Source organism: Protopterus annectens, chromosome 3.part1 (genome assembly GCF_019279795.1).
Source record: "Protopterus annectens isolate FY-2018-M chromosome 3.part1, PAN1.0, whole genome shotgun sequence".
Taxonomy (NCBI): Eukaryota; Metazoa; Chordata; order Ceratodontiformes; family Protopteridae; genus Protopterus; species Protopterus annectens.
The window spans coordinates 400,099,926-400,117,276 of NC_056732.1; the positions used below are offsets into that span (position 1 = coordinate 400,099,926).

At 50.1% G+C, this 17,351-nt stretch overlaps 1 protein-coding gene across 1 annotated transcript in view; it reads left to right on the forward strand.

The window, feature by feature from the left end:
• RPL15 (ribosomal protein L15) overlaps nucleotides 1-17,351 on the forward strand; it is a 137,755-nt gene that overhangs the window by 32,780 nt on the left and 87,624 nt on the right. The window lies entirely within an intron of this gene.

Below are 17,351 nucleotides of genomic sequence, written 5' to 3' on the forward strand. Positions count from 1 at the left end.
GAAGGCTTCCCTTCCCAGCAAAAGCACATTCCACTAGGGTTTGGATACAGCTTCCATTTTAGAAGCAGCTATCGTGTCATCTCTCCATACTTTCACCAAACGCAAGTTGGACATAATCTCCAGGTCATAACTTCAGATGGTCATATCTGCTGCTGTATGACTTCCCACCCTCTTTGCCCCTGATACCCACTCTATATAGTCACTGGTTCTGGTGGTAGGTGCATGCTGACGTCCGTGTTTTGTACCAGACATCTGTTTGGCTGTTCGCAGAGAGACTGGAGACGTACCTCCGCAGTAGCATTTATCTTTTGTAAAATGGCTGGACGTACAAGTCTACCAGAGGCAGACTCCCTTGTTATGGATACAGTGGTATGTAGCAGAGGGTGACATCTGAAGTTACGATATACAAGAGTTCTTTTTCCGTAGTAGACTGGCATCCACACCTCCCTCCAGCCTTCTTATTTTGGCAATTTTTCTTCCATATTGCCAGTTTGAGGCTGCATTAGACCCTTGTGTATTTTATTGTTGGGTTTGTTTACTAACCTTATTCTTTCAGAGCTCTTGCCTCACTTTTTCTTGGCAAAAAGCCTCTTTACTAAATTATCACTTGTCTTCCCCTTGACCCCCTGACAGAGCATGTGGAAGGTGTACTTGGTTGAAAACTGTCTGTCACTGAGCTAATGTACGATTAGCTTAGACTACTGTAACAGTGGTCTTAGTGCATTTATTATGGTAAGGTCATTTACACTGTACTTTTCATCGGTTGCAGCCTAGTCGGTACAAATATTTTCACTTCAGTTTCCCTTGAGTAGTTCAGATCTCTGTGTGCAGATTTGTAGCTTGCACCATTTCTGCTTCATGTTACCTGGCAAATGATATTCAATATCTACATGCTTGCTTTCATCTGAAAAGATTAATTTAACATGAGATAGCAGTGTTTTTTCTCATCACTGCTTTGAGAGCCAGGGTGTTTTGAAAACATAATTCTAGTAGTCACTCTTCAGACACCATACTGAATTCCAGTGCATTTGAAAGACTGCTCTTACCGTTATTTGTGGGGTTCCTAGTGGGTGGAGTCGTCGTCTACTACAGAGTTTTAGTCCGAATTGGTATATTGCTGGATTTTAGTATATTGAAGGCTACCAGGGAGCTTGTCTACCTGCTACTGCACCATCACCAGGAGTTCCTGTGTTGTAGTTGGTTCAGCTTCCTCTTCCTGTACAGTAGTCTATTATCCAAATGTTGCCTTTCAGTGTTTTTGGGTAGGAAAAATTATAAAGTGTGAATATGTAAACGTAGCCTGCTCATGTGTGAAAAAATCTTTATTATCCACTGGAGTTGCTGAATGGTTGAAGTGTATTCCCTGTGTGCAGGAAAAAACAAGATTGTAGAAGTTTATCCATTTCAGTTGTGCTTAATTATCCGAGCTACCCTAGGTCCCCAGTTCATTGGAATGGTCTTTCAATTTCCTCTGTTGCTAGAAGGCCCAAGAAGTGCACTGAACTAAATACTTGAATCGTCTTAAGATGTTTTAGCTTACTTTGTAGAATTTAAAGTATGTCTTTGGCCCACTGACTCGCACTTCAGCCCAGAGAAAGCTCCAGAAAGTCTTTCAGACCCCCTTAGTGTGCTTGTGGGGTAGAGCTCTGTAAACCAGTGATTCTCTCCCCCCCCCCTGCAGCAGCTATTAAGAGGGGCCATCCAACTCCTCCATTCAGCTGCCACCCCCTACCGGCCATGAATTCAGGACCTTAGATGGATTTGGAAAGCATATGTTTGCATCCTTCACATTGTACCAGGTAAAATAATTCAATGTCGTCACAGGTGGTGCATTTCTATGGAGATTTAAGCTTAACTGCAGCAGTATGTTGAACATGTATTCGGCAGTGTTGCCTTTAAAGGGGAGAGTTAATGCCGGAGTTATTTCTACTTTGGAGGCTTATCAAGTCTGTGTTTTTAGTATGATCTGATATCTGCCATGATTGCAGGATCTGGCTTGCCTTAACTCTGGCACCTATGGCAACACCTGTCCCCATTTGATGGCCGTGTTAATGAGCTCAAACAAGACTGACTCATTTCATTGCACAAATTAAAAGGGAAGACCCTTACTGCAGTGGATATGAAGTCTACCCCCCTACAGTGCTCCTTAACTAGTATGCCAAGGAGTTTAGTCGTAATTGAGCTTAAACCTGCAACTACAAGAGCAAGCAAAAGTTAGTGTGACATTTTCTCTCCTCGGGTCTGACACAGCATCTATTGTCCAGCTGATAGTTCTGGTTAATGCTAGTCCTTTCCATTTGGTTATGAATGGTAAACCCCTTTAACAGGTTCAAGAGAATTTTTTTCCAACTCCAGCCGTCAATGTTCAAGCCTGGTAATTCAGGATTCTGAAGTACATGTCTTGTGTTCATTTACTTTTCTGTCACCTAACCGTCAGAAGGTAGGTCCTCTCTGAATCTATTTCTACTGTCATGCATTGTGCAGACTCAATGTGCTATTCTGGTGCATTTTGCTATGGGCTACTTGCTATTGTGATGAGGCATTTTGCTAAGGTGCGTAATCAGTTTTCTGAAATAAAATGAGATTTTGAATTCTCCTTTGGATAAGCAAGTTTTGTTTGGCCCTTCAAATAGTCTGCAAGAGGTAAATTGATTCAGAGAGTTGGAAAGCTTTTGTCTAAAGTTTCCAAAAACCCTGGCTCTTCAAACAGGGTCTAAAAAGAAAATGGTAAGAGGGCTCTAGCTAAAGTTGCCTTTCAGGGAAAAGGGACAGGCCTCTACCTCAATGGCTTCACATCATTCTTCCTCTTGCCTCTTCAGCTCTGTCCCAAAATATTGGATCTGAAGTAGGCAGACTTCATTTGTCTGCAACCTGTGGGTATCGGATCCGACCCGGCCTTTCAAAAGCTTAGGCTCCTAGCTCCTCCCTCTACCCATAACCCCTTGCCAATCCCTGACTGACCTCAGATTTCGTTTGCCGCTTTCAAGTTGCGACGGATTCCTTGAGCTCCTAGTGCAGATAAGTTTTCTGACAGGATAATTTTGTAAAATTTAACCTTTTTTGATTATTTTAGATAGAAGTGTGTCTGTTAGGCTTTCCTTCCTCTATCTTTTATATTTTCTTCCCGGGTTTGCGTAGTTTGAGTGGTTTGTGTGTGTTTAGGCCTGTTAGGGCTAGAGTATGTCTGAAGCCCATAAGGCAGTTTTTTCTAAGTGCACAGAGTGTGGCCATAAGCTGTCCCTGGCGGATGGCCACACTCGGTGTGTTAAATGCTTGGGGGTTGAACACCTGTCATCTGGTTGTACCATTTGTGCAGGGTTCAACCCCCGAGCTTTGAGGGAGAGGAGGTCGAAGCTTGTTCTGGCGGGACTTCTCCCTCCAGATACCGCTTCGGCTTCTGCCCCTTCTACACAGCAAGCAGTTGCTGTGGGCTCTCCTCCCCCGGCTGGGACTCAACCTCCCTCTAAGACGCCGGAGGAGAGAGAGACTTCTAGAGAGAGAGAAAAGGAGAGGCACAGGGAGAGGCACCACAAACGGAGAGCTGAAACCTCTAGATCTGAAGTAGGCAGACTTCATTCGTCTGCAACCTGTGGGTATCGGATCCGACCTCGGATCCGAGCCGGCAATTCAAAAGCTTAGGCTCCGAGCTCCTAGCTCCTCCCTCTTACCCATAACCCCTTGCCAAGCCCTGACTGACCTCAGATTTCGTTTGCCGCTTTTCAAGTAGCTACGGAATTCCAGAGCTCCTGGCGTTGGTGAAAGATAAGAGATAGTTTTTGACTAAAAAAGTTTTCAAATTCTTTAATTTCTTTCTTGTTTCAGATAGTTTAGTGTGTGTTTAGGCTTTCCTCTCTCTTTTGTTAATTTTATCGGGTTTTGCGTAGTGTTTGTGTGTGTTGTGTGTTAGGCCTTAGGGTTACTATGTCGGAAGCCCATAAGGCTGTGTTTTCAAAATGTGCGAGTGTGGCCATAAGCTATCCCCAGCAGATGGCCACACTCGGTCGTCATCTTGGGGTTGAACACCTGTCATCTGGTTGTACCATTTGTGCAGGGTTCAACCCGGGCTTTGAGGGAACGGAGGTCGAAGTTGGTGCTGGCAGGTCTTTTACCCCCAGATACCGCCGGCCTCTGCCCTTCCACTCAGCAACCTGTTGCTGTGAGTTCTCCCTCCGGCTGGGACTCAACCTCCCTCAAAGTTGCCGGAGGGGAAGGATTCTTCTAAGGAAAGACAGAAGGAGAGGCACAGGGAGAAGCACCACAAGAGGAGAGCCGAAACTTCCAGTTCGGCTCCTCCGTCTAAGCGGGCCTCCCCTGTGCCTTCTAGCTTTCCTCCTCCTCCCCTCGGTTCTCGCCTGGACCTGAGGAGGAGGAGGCTAGCCCTTCCAGGAGGTCACCGAGGCGGCTCTCTAGGTCCGCCGGTGGCCTCCTCTAGATCAACCTTTTCTATGAGCGAAGCTGATATGGACGGATGATGAGGAAATTCATCCAGGCCCAAATGCAAATGGGAGTGCTCTAGCCCCCATCCGGGAGGGGCTTGACCCTTTTCACCCCTTAGCACCTTCTCCGACCCATACCACGGGTTCGGAGCTATCGGCGCCGTGCAGATTTGGATCCGGGGGTGGGTCGGATCCGATAGGTCGGCGCACCACGGATCCGTCCCATCCCTTGAGTGCTTGGTGCTTCGGACCCGACCTCTCGAGCCGAGGGCCGAGCCTCGGATCAGAGGGAGCTGGTGTGTCTTCGGCTCCGTCCAGGTCGGAGCACACTGGTCTCGGATCCGACGGTTTGCTCCGACTCCGATCCGCATGTCGGATCTGAGTGGGGAGTCGGCTCGGGCTTAGAGAAGCTGGCTCCCCTCGGCTTTCAACGTTATGGAAAGGGCACTGTCAAGGACATCCGGACCCCCGGTCCCTGCCACGGCTCCATCCCGCACTCCATTGCAGTTGGGCCAGGCCCCCACCAGCCGGTCCCAGGGACAGCCCGCCTCGATGTCCCAAGTGGTTCCCTTGGAACATCCAACTGCTGAAGAGTACTCCTCGGACAGCCCCGATGAAGTACCTCGGGCGTAAGTGCAAGAGGAGGCACATGGACTCCTGAGTCAGTCACTGAAGACACGGACTTGGATGAAGGGGAAGGCTCCTCTAGATCACCGCCTGAGGACGTCTCATTTGGAGACATCATGGAGATGTTAAGGATCAGGGGTGGTCTGCCCCCAAGGCTTCTTCTGACGAGTCTGTGTTCTTGGAGGCATTCGAGGCGGGCCCTTCTACCTCTTGGGTGTCCCCTCCTGCTGACCCCTGGTGGATCTTATATCCATCAGGGCGTGGAAGGATCCGGACACCATTGAGCCTATCCCTAAGCGCCCGGACCGCATTCTTTCTCCTCCATCAGACCGCACCCACTGGAGTAAGGGGCCCCAGTAGATGCCATGATGATGGCTGCAGCCACGAAGAGGGAATTGGCCCAGGAGAGTCCCTCCGTCCATCCTCCGGGCAAGGAGTCCCGTTCGATGGATCGCATTGGGAAGCGAGTTTTAGTTCAGCGACCTTCTCCTTGAGGCGCTGAACTACATGGCACATGTCATTAGGATGCAGCGGGATCTGATTAAAGAATACGCTGCATCTCCCCGGAGTCCATCTCAGTGAGGATAAACAGGTTTACTCCACCCGAATGGCCACTCTCAGATCAGTATCCAATACATCTATGCGGCTGCTGTCTCATGCTACTGAGGGAGCCGCTAGAGCCAGCGGAGCAGGCCTAGTCATGAGGCGACAGGCCTGGCTCCGCCATTGTGATTTTGCAGAGCCCTTCAAGGCGACCTTCGCGAATGCCCCTTTCGATGGTTCTGCCTTTTGGCAAGACTGTTCGCGAGACATTAGTCCAGAGCGAAAAGGACGGGAAGACGCTGTCTGCCGTCGGAGTCCGCTTCTCAGCTCCCCAGAGGTCCTTCTCTTAAGAACCAAAAGGGACAGAAGAAGATGTGGTTCCGGAAGTCGCAGCAGTCCCAACCTGCTCCGGATAACCAGTCCTTCCGTGGCAGAGGAGGACGGGGAGGTCGTCGTGCCAGAGGCAGGGGGGCTCCTGGCAACTTTGGGTCCAGAGAACCCTTCTCTGAGAGACCCACGCAGCAGCCCTGAAGGGTTGCCCGGCTGTCCGTCTCTGGAGGCAGTCGGGCGGTTTTCGATGCACCTGACTTCTTGGGAGTCAACAACAGACAGTTGGGTGCTTCGAGTTATATCCAGAGGATATTCAATACACCTATTCAAGATTCCCAAATCTCGCAGCCTCCCAGATGTTCCACCCGACCAAAGGGAGGCGGCAGCTATCGAAATCGAGCAGCTGCTAGGAAAAAGAGCCATCCAGCGCGTCCCCCCAGATCAAACCGGATTAGGGTTTTACTCCAGGTTCTTTTTGGTGCCAAAGAAGGGGGACTTAAGACCAATCTTAGACCTTTCCCAGTTGAACCTGTCAGTAACCAAGCAAAAGTTCCGGATGGTCACCCTGCAATCTATTCACCCGGTCTTGAGGGAGAGCGACTGGATGTGTTCCATAGACCTCAAGGATGCGTACTACCACATTCGGATGGACAGACGATCCAGGAGGTTTCTTCGCTTCCGGCTGGGAGTCAGTCATTATCAGTTCAGGGTCCTCCCCTTTGGTCTCACCTCAGCCCCAGGGTGTTTACCAAGGTGCTAGCGGTGGTAGCGGCCCACCTGAGGCTCCAGGGATTACAGGTCTTTCCGTACCTGGACGACTGGCTCCTGACGGCATCATCAAGGCATCTTCTGTGCTCAGCCAGGGATTACTTTCTTCAACTAGCACCAAGGCTGGGCATCACGATCAACTGGGAGAAATCTTTTCTGAATCCCACTCAAATTATAGATTTCATAGGAGGAAGACTAGACACCAGATCAATGCGAGCCTTCCTCACCCCAGACCGTATCGCCAGCCTGAAGTGTCATGTGACAGCGATCCTGCAACCATCTCCAACTGCAGCTTCGGTCCTGAGGGCCCTAGGTTCTATGGCGGCAGCTATTCCGCTTCTCATTCATGCCCGTTTACGCATGCGGGTTCTTCAATGGACCCTTCAAGTTCAGTGGTCTCCTCTTTGTTCGTCTCTAAACGCTCCGATTGCGGTCAGCAGAGCGTGCAGGGACTCCCTCCTTTGGTGGCTTCTTTCTCCGGAGCCCTGGCAGGAGACCTTTTGCGCTGCATTTCCCGAGCCGCAGTGCCCACGGACGCCTCTTGCCTGGGGTGGGGGGGGCATTCTGCGGGAAAGATTGTCCAAGGCACGTGGAATCCCACAGAGACGTCATTGCATATAAATGTCTGGAAATGAGGGCGGTGCTCCTAGCGTTGCAAGCACTTCACCACGTTCTTCCTTCAGGGACTATTGCGATTCAGACAGACAACATGTCTGTAGTCTGGTATATCAACAAGCAGGGAGGAACCAGGTCTTACCCCCTTTGTCGAGAGGCCATGAGAGTCTGGGAATGGGCAATTTCCACGAAACGCTTTCTGGTAGCAACGCACATTCCGGGAAAGTCCAACATCCTTGCGGACAAGCTCAGTCGCACTATCCTTTCTCCACACGAGTGGTCCCTCAATCCTCAAGTAGCGAAGAAGATTTTTGCCGTTTGGGGCAACCCTGTTGCGATCTTTTGCCTCTCCCTCAAGCGCCAAATCGACAATTTCTTGGCTCTGCTTCCCCACCAGGGAGTTCCCGAGGATGCTCTGGTGCATGCTTGGCCTCCCGGTCTCCTTTATGCCTACCCTCCACTTCCTCTGATGCAGAGGCTTCTGCAGAAAGCCAACAGTTTGGGGAGCAGAATGATTCTCATTGCCCCATTCTGGCCTCGACAACCTTGGTTCCCCTTTGTATGGTCTCACAAAATCAATCCACCATGGATTCTGGATCCAATTTCGGATCTCATCTCTCACCCTCTGGGAATGTCAGTTCCCAATCTGCGGACCCTGAAGTTGACAGCTTGGCTGCTCCAGTTCCAACCTTAATTAGGACTCGGTATCTCTTCACCGGTCAAGGCCATTCTAGTGGCTGCTCATAAACCTTCCACCAGACAGGTTTATCAGAGTAAATGGAAGAGATTCTCTATATGGGCAGGACAGAGAACTTTGGATCCTTTCTCAGCTCCTATGTCAGCGGTGCTGGATTTTCTAACAGACCTCTTTCATCAAGGGGCTAGTTCTTCCACGATTAAGGTACAATTGGCAGCTATCTCGCATTATCACATTGGTCATGACACAGCTCCCCTTATGGCGAAATTATGCAAAGCATTTCTCAAAGGAGTTTTTTTGTTAAGGCCTCCAGTCAAGGAGGTTGTACCGCCTTGGGACTTGTCTTTAGTCCTGCAGGCCCTTACTGCTCCTCCCTTCGAGCCTGCAGCTTCTTCTGATTTAAAATACCTTTCCTGGAAGACTGCCTTTCTGGTAGCTATCACTTCAGCCAGAAGGGTGTCTGAGCTTCAGGCTCTATGTGTCAAACCGCCTTATCTTTCTTTTTACCGTGATAGGGTGTGCCTCAGGACCAATCCATCTTTTCTTCCGAAGGTCTCTTCTGAATCCAATATTAACCAGTCAATCAATTTGCCGGTGTTTTTTCCCAAGTACTCAAAGGAGAATACAAATTGCATTCCTTGGATGTTCATAGACAATTACGTTTTTATATTAACAGAACAGCTGGCCACAGGAAATCAGATCAGCTGTTCGTCTCCTTTGCTAAATTTGCTCTGGGTAAAGCAGTATCTAAAGTCACTCTATCTAAATGGATTGCTAATTGTATTCTGCAGGCATATGACACTTCAGGCAGACCTGCTCCTCAGAGGGTTACGGCTCATTCTACTAGGGCAGTTTCTACGTCAGCTGCCTTTAAGTCCCGTGTTTCATTGGATGATATCTGTGCGGCAGCTACTTGGGCCTCGCCTCATACTTTTATTTCTCATTACAAGGTGGATGTTGTTTCTAGAGGAAGAGCATCCTTTGGCTCAGCGGTGCTCCGGAACATCCTTCCATGATGGCCGCCCAAGATTCAGGTAGCTAGGGACTCTGTCCCACAGGTTGCAGGCGAATGCAGTCTGCCTACTTCAGATTTAGAAGTTATGTACTCACCATAACGTTCCATCTGAGTAGGTGACTTCATTCGGATGCAACCATCCCCCCCTCCATCCCCCTGACCTTTATAAGGCGAGTATTTATGCTGTTTTAGTGTACTGTTGTCAGTATTTGAGGCAAACTCAATCTGAGGTCAGTCAGGGCTTGGCAAGGGGTTATGGGTAAGAGGGAGGAGCTAGGAGCTCGGAGCCTAAGCTTTTGAATTGCCGGCTCGGATCCGAGGTCGGATCCGATACCCACAGGTTGCATCCGAATGAAGTCACCTACTCAGATGGAACGTTATGGTGAGTACATAACTTCTAATTCGGCTCCTCCATCCAAGCGGGCCTCTCCTGTGCCTTCTAGTTTCCCTCCTCCTCGGCTCCTCTCCCCTCAGTTCTCTCCTGGGCCCGAGGAGGAGGAGGCTAGCCCTTCAGCGAGGTCCCCAAGGCGGCTCTCTAGGTCCGCTTCGGTGGCCTCGACTAGATCTACCTTCTCCATGAGTGAAGCCGACATGGACCGGATGATGAGATTCATCCAGGCCCAAATGCAAATGGGAGTGCTCCTAGCCCCCCCCCCATCCGGGAGGGGCTCCGACCCCTTTTTTCGCCCCTTTGGCTCCTTCTCCGACCCACACCATGGGTTCGGAGCTGTCGGCGCCGGGCAGAGTTGGATCCGGGGGTGGGTCGGATCAGATAGGTCGGCGCACCTCGGACCCGTCCCATCCCTTGAGTGCTTCGGGTGTTTTGGACCCGACCTCTCGGAGCCGAGGACCGAGCCTCGGATCCGAGGGAGCTGGTGTGTCTTCGGCTCAGTCTAGGTCGGAGCACACCGGTCTCTCGGATCCGACGGTCTCGGTTCCGGCTCCGATTTGTGCGTCTGATCCGAGTGGGGATCGGCTCTCGGGGTTCAGAGAAGCTGACTCCCCCTCGGCCTTCGACGTAGTGGAAAGGGCACTGTTGAGGACTTCCGGACCCCCGGTCCCTGCCACGGCTCCATCCCGCACTCCCTTGCAGTTGGGCCAGGCTCCCACCAGCCGGTCCCAGGGACAGCCCGCCTCGATGTCCCATGTAGTTCCCTTGGAACATCCAGCTGCGGAAGAGTACTCCTCGGACAGCCCCCCCGAAGAAGTACCTCGGAAGCGTAAGTGCAAAAGGAGGCACATGGACTCCCCGAGTCCGTTACGAAGACACAGACTTGGATGAAGGGGAGGGCTCCCCAAGGTCACCCCTGAAGGCGTCTCATTTGGAGACATTATGGAAATGTTGAGGATCGGGGTCTGCCCCAAGGCCTCCTCAGACGAGTCTGTGGTGTTGGAGGCATTCGAGGCGGGCCCATCTACCTCTTGGGTGTCCCCTCCTGCCGACCCTCTGGTGGACCTTATATCCACCAGGCGTGGAAGGATCCGGACACCGTTGAGCCTGTACCCAAGCGTCCTGACCGTATCCTTTCCCTCCGGACCGCACTCACTGGAGCAAAGGCCCTCCAGTAGATGCCATGATGATGGCTGCAGCCACTAAGAGGGAGTTGGCCCAGGAGAGTCCCTCTATGCATCCTCCGGGCAAGGAGTCCCGCTCGATGGATCGCATTGGGAAGCGAGTTTTCAGTTCAGCAACCTTCTCTTTGAGAGCGCTGAACTACATGGCACGATCATCAGGATGCAGCGGGATTTGATTAAAGAATACGCTGCATCTCCCCCAGAGTCCATGTCGGGTGAGGACAAGCAGGTATACTCCACCCGAATGGCCACTCTTAGAGCAGTTTCTAACACATCTATGCGGCTACTTTCTCACGCTACCGATGGAGCCGCTAGAGCCAGCGGAGCAGGCCTAGTCATGAGGCAGCAGGCCTGGCTCCGCCACTGATTTCGCAGAGCCCTTCAAGGCGACTTTCGCGAATGCCCCCTTTGGTTCTGCCTTGTTTGGCAAAACTGTTCGCGAAACATTGGTCCAGAGCGAGAAGGACGGGAAGACGCTGTCTGCCGTCGGAGTCCGCTTCTCAGCTCCCCATAGGTCCTTCTCGAAGAACCAAAAGGGACAGAAGAAGATGTGGTTCCGGAAGTCGCAGCAGTCCCAACCTGCTCCGGATAACCAGTCCTCCCGTGGCAGAGGAGGACAGGGAGGTCGCCGTCCTAGAGGCAGAGGGGCTCCTAGAAACTTTGGGTCCAGAGAACCTTTCTCTGATAGGCCCACGCAGCAGCCCTGAAGGGTTGCCCGGCTGTCCGTCTCTGGAGGCAGTCGGGCGTTCGAGGCACCTAACTTCTTGGGAGTCCATCACAACAGACCGTTGGGTGCTTCGCGTGATATCCAGAGGTTATACAATTCCCCTGTACAAAGTTCCCAGATCTCGCAGCCTCCCAGATGTACCACCTGACCAAAGGGAGGCAGCAGCTATCGAAATCTGACAGCTGCTAGAAAAAAGAGCTATCCAGTGCGTCCCCCTAGATCAAACCGGGTCAGGGTTTTACTCCAGGTTCTTTTTAGTGCCAAAGAAAACAGGGGACTTAAGACCGATCTTAGATCTTTCCCTGCTGAACCTGTCAGTAATCAAGCAAAAGTTCCGGATGGTCACCCTTCAATCTATACTCCCCCTCTTGAGGGAGAACGACTGGATGTGCTCCATCGACCTCAAGGACGTGTACTACCACATTCGCATGGACAGACGGTCCAGGAGGTTTCTTCGCTTCCGGCTGGAAGCCAGTCATTATCAGTTCAGGGTCCTCCCCTTCGGTCTCACCTCAGCCCCCAGGGTGTTCACCAAGGTACTAGCGGTTGTAGTGGCCCACCTGAGACTCCAGGGATTACAGGTCTTTCCGTACCTGGACGACTGGCTCCTGACGGCATCATCAAGGCATCTTCTGTGCTCAGCCAGGGACTACTTCCTTCGTATAGCCCCAAGGCTGGGCATCACTATCAACTGGGAGAAATCTTTACTGCACCCCACACAAGTTATAGATTTCATAGGAGGAAGGCTAAACACCAGGTCAATGCGAGCCTTCCTCACCCCAGACAGAATTTCCAACCTGAAGTGTCATGTCGCAGCGGTCCTGCAACCATTTCCGACAGCAGCTTCGGTCCTGAGGGCCCTAGGTTCGATGGCGGCAGCTATCCCGCTTCTTATTCATGCGCACTTACGCATGCGGGTTCTTCAATGGACCTTTCAGGTTCAGTGGTCCCCTCTCTATTCCTCTCTCAACAGTCCGATAGCGGTCAGCAAAGCATGCAAGGATTCCCCCCTTTGGTGGCTTCGGTCTCCGGAGCCTCCGACAGGGAGACCTTTTTGTGCAGCATTTCCCCGAGCCACAGTGACCACGGACGCTTCTCGCCTCGGGTGGGGGGGGCATTCTGCGGGGAAGATTGTCCAAGGCACTTGGAACCCCACAGAGATTTCGTTGCATATAAATGTCCTGGAAATGAGGGCTGTGCTCCTAGTGTTGCAAGCACTTCACAACCTTCTTCCTTCAGGGACTATTGCGATTTCAGACAGACAACATGTCGGTAGTCTGGTACATCAACAAACAGGGAGGAACCAGGTCCTATCCCCTTTGTCGAGAGGCCATGAGAGTCTGGGAATGGGCAATTTCCACCAAACGCTTTCTTGTAGCAACGCACATTCCGGGAAAATCCAACATCCTTGCGGACAAACTCAGTCGCACCATTCTTTCCCCTCACGAGTGGTTTCTCAATCCTCAGGTAGTGAAGAAGATTTTTGCCGTCTGGGGGCAACCCTGTTGCGATCTTTTTGCCTCTCACTCAAACGCCAAATGCGACAATTTCTTCGCTCTGCTTCCCCCACCAGGGGAATCCCCGAGAGAGGCGCTGGTGCATGCTTGGTCTCCTGGTCTCCTTTATGCCTACCCTCCACTACCTCTGATGCAGAGGCTTCTGCAGAAAGCCAACAGTTTGGGGAGCAGAATGATTCTCATTGCCCCGTTCTGGCCTCGTCAACCCTGGTTCCCTTTGTATGGTCTCACAAAGTGAATCCACCCTGGATTCTGGATCCGATCCCGGATCTCATCTCCCACCCTCTGGGAATTCCGGCCCCCAATCTACGCACCCTGAAATTGACAGCTTGGCTGCTCCAGTTCCATCCTTGATTAGGAATCCCGGTATCTCGTCACCGGTCAAGGCCATCCTAGTGGCGGCTCATAAACCTTCCACTAGGCAGGTTTATCGGAGTAAATGGAAGAGATTCTCTATTTGGGCGGTCCAGAAAAGTTTGGATCCTTTTTCAGCACCTATGTCGGTAGTGCTGGATTTTTTAACAGACCTCTTTCATCAAGGGGCAAGTTCTTCCACGATTAAGGTACAATTGGCAGCCATCTCTCATTATCACATTGGTCATGAGACAGCTCCTCTCATGACTGCGAAATTGTGCAAAACCTTTCTTAAAGGGATTTTTTGTTGAGGCCTCCAGTCAAAGAGATTGTACCACCTTGGGACCTATCTTTAGTTCTGCAAGCCCTTACTGCTCCTCCCTTCGAGCCTGCAGCTTCTACAGACCTGAAGTACCTTTCCTGGAAGACTGCCTTCTTAGTAGCTATCACTTCAGCCAGAAGAGTGTCTGAACTTCAGGCTCTATGTGTCAAACCGCCTTACCTTTCCTTCTTTCCAGATAGGGTGTGCCTCAGGACCAATCCATCCTTTCTTCCAAAAGTCTCTTCAGAATCTAATATCAACCAATCAATCAACTTACCTGTGTTTTCCCAAGTACTCAAACAAAGGAGAATACAAATTGCATTCCTTGGATGTTCATAGACAATTACGATTTTACATTCACAGAACAGCTGGTCACAGGCAATCAGATCAGCTGTTCATCTCCTTTGCTAAATTTGCTTTGGGTAAAGCAGTTTCTAAAGTCACACTATCGAGATGGATTGCTAATTGTATTCTGCAGGCTTATGACACTTCAGGTAGACCTGCTCCTCAGAGGGTTACGGCTCATTCTACTAGGGCAGTCTCCACGTCAGCCGCCTTTAAGTCCCGTGTGTCATTGGATGATATCTGCGCGGCAGCCACTTGGGCCTCACCTCATACCTTTATTTCTCATTATAAGGTGGATGTTGTTTCCAGGGGAAGAGCATCCTTTGGCTCAGCGGTGCTCCGGAACATCCTTCCATGACGGGCGCCCAAGATTCAGGTAGCTGGGGACTCTGTCCCACAGGTTGCAGACAAATGAAGTCTGCCTACTTCAGATTTAGAAGTTATGTACTCACCATAACGTTCCATCTGAGTAGGTGACTTCATTTGGATGCAACCATCCCCCCCTCCATCCCCCTGACCTTTATACAGCGAGTATTATATTTTGTTCAGATACTTTATTCAGTATTATATAGGCAAACTCAATCTGAGGTCAGTCAGGGATTGGCAAGGGGTTATGGGTAGAGGGAGGAGCTAGGAGCTCGGAGCCTAAGCTTTTGAAAGGCCGGCTCGGATCCGATACCCACAGGTTGCATCCAAATGAAGTCACCTACTCAGATGGAACGTTATGGTGAGTACATAACTTCTCCGTCTTCCTCTTTGGCAACCGACTTTTTTTTTTTTTTTTTTTTTTTTTAGGCAAATGGGTTCTGGGGTAGTCCCGGAAGGTTACTAATAGCACTGAATAGACAGGCTTCCTTTTCAGGGAATCCTTGTCCTCCTCCAAACCAGACAGTTGTATGCTTTCCTGGGGGGGGGGGGGGGGGGGCTTTCCAGAATGTTGATGGTACAAAGGGAGTCTCCTTGGAGACTGTACTCTGCAGATCCTCTCATCTAGTTTGTGAAAGTACCGAAGTTTTAAGATGTTGACCTTGGTCTGTTGCTTCTCATTCCTCTCCTGGGTTTCATGGTAATCTAAACTTAATATGCCTATCCTATCCTATCCCTGTTGCCAGAGAGTTCAAATGTTTCGTCAGATTGTGTGGGTCCCATCCATTCTCTGCATTGTTCTTTGGGTTATCTACAGCTCCAAGGGTGTAAGCTGTGATCTGTGATACAGAATCTCCATCTGTGGTCCCTGGGGTCTCTGCAGATAGTTTCAGTTTGGGGCTTTCTAAAAACGAAACTACGTTGGATTCTGCTGAATTTCTCTACCTATAAGGAAACTTCTCAAGCAAAATCTGACATGTATGGCACGATTGGTTTGGAGTCGGAGCTGGTAAAAAGGGTAAGACCTGTAGAATCAAAGTAAACCCAGAGCACATAAGATATAATGGTGATGTTGGCTGTGATCCATGCCTTAATTCCAATCACCTGTGGTCAGCAGGACCTAAAGTGATTATGCACCACATCACTGTGGTATTGTCAAAACAGGTGGACACCAGATCTTTCCTGCTGGGCGAGCCAGCTATAGTAGCTTGGGGTATTGCTCTGATGCATTGACCCTCCATGCTTTCAACCGTGTATATCAGTAAAATGTAGTGGCAGGCTGAGCAAAAATGTGGCAGTTTCACAAATGGAAATTGGGTAGATTCATTTGCCTCCTTTCAAAACAGAACTAAAATTATGCATGCATTTCTACTGCTATCCAGGGAATTTCTGAAGATTTAAAAGTAAAGTCATTGCGGTGACTCCCGCCAATATACAGAACCCTTTTACTACTAAAGGGTATGTGGTACATCAGATGTAGGCCATAAGAGATGTACGTACATACCATCCTCAGAACTTTTCTGTCACCAATAAGAACAACATTCCAACAGTCTAATTATTTTTCCCTACTGCTTGGTTGCCGGGGGCATTGTACTCAATAAGTGAGTAATAAGTAATGAGAGATGACCTCCCGATGACCTCCCTGATCTAGATGTATCCCTTCAGGTGATGGAGAAGGTGGTGATATAGTTTTCCTAACTAAATTAGTGTAGCAACAAGTGTGGCAACACTGTCAACCTGGGTCCCCAGATCTCTGACTTTCTTTTTTTCTGGTGGAGTTGCCACCCTATATGGTAGCTAGTAGGGGTGTGTTTTTTTTTCCCAGTATATATATTTTTTTTTTTTTTTTTTTTCAGGCCATGGGGGGGGCACCAGTTATCCATCCATTGTGAGCCCCTTCCTTCTGGAGGATATCTGTGTCAGATGTGTTTTCGACTATGGCGCCCAGTTTGCAGTCATCTGTCATCCAAGAAGGGCAAGTGCCAGTGTGCAAGACAAGTTCCACATAAGGGCACTCATTTACACACACTTTTGTTTTTGGCCTAGCCACGAACATAGGTCCTGTAGCATTTGCCAGTCCTTCATACCAGCGACCCTTAGTAGCAGGCGGTCTTCTCTTGCCATCTATTTAGAGAACCAGTGGCTTAAGTTGTTACCTAAGCATATGGGAAGGTACCTTGGGGTCTGCCACACTGGTGAAGCACAAGACAAAGCAACCTCTGCCTGCAGCTTCTGCTGCACCTCCCACCAGACACATCTCCCAATGTTGGTCAACCCGGAGGCACGTCTGACTTTAGGCACGGTTTCACAGTCCGAGCCCAGTCCTTGGGTGCCTTGACTTCGGCTCAGAGCATGTCTTTGGAGGTAGAACAGGCATCTGATCAGGATGTCGTGTGGGAGCCTAAGCTCAGTATTAGAGGGCCCTGGGGGAGTACTACAAACTCAAGTGAAAGAAGAAATTGAGTCTTGACACTTTTGAATGCGGGCTTTCGTCTGGTCCTCTGTTGCATAGAATTTCTCCTGCAAAGAAAAACAAAACCAAGCGTTTAGGAGGTAAAAGGCCTGTACAGATTGTCAGGCCTTTTCCCAAAGCCTGTTTCAGGCCTTCATGGCACTCGAGCCACCTTCCTCTCAGCCTGCTTCTACTCCTGCTCACAAGCCTTCTCAGAACAGGATTGGGGCAGTGACTCTTCTGATGACTTTTCCTCTGAGGAGGAATCCTTGGATTATTCAGCACAAATTCCCTGTCCTCAGAATGTTTCCCCTGAAGCGGAGTGTGATGGTGTTTATTTCCTCTATGGAAGGCATTTTATCTAGTGAAACTGTCCTTTAAAATGGGAACACTTTCACCTGTCAAATTTCTGATGTCCAAAACGGATACAATCAATAGCCCCTCTGCAGTTCCACTAGTGCATCCTACACCTGGATGCCTTTCATAATGCTTCCCATACCTCCCAGCTCTGAAGAAGCCAGACCACTTCTACAAGGTCCTTGAGGATTGTAAATTCCTCTTTAGATGCCTTGCAGCAGACCCAGTAGTAATTTCTGTAGCTATAGATAAATCTAGGATGCTTCCTTCTACCACCCCTCTCCCACCAGACAGCAAGTAGAACC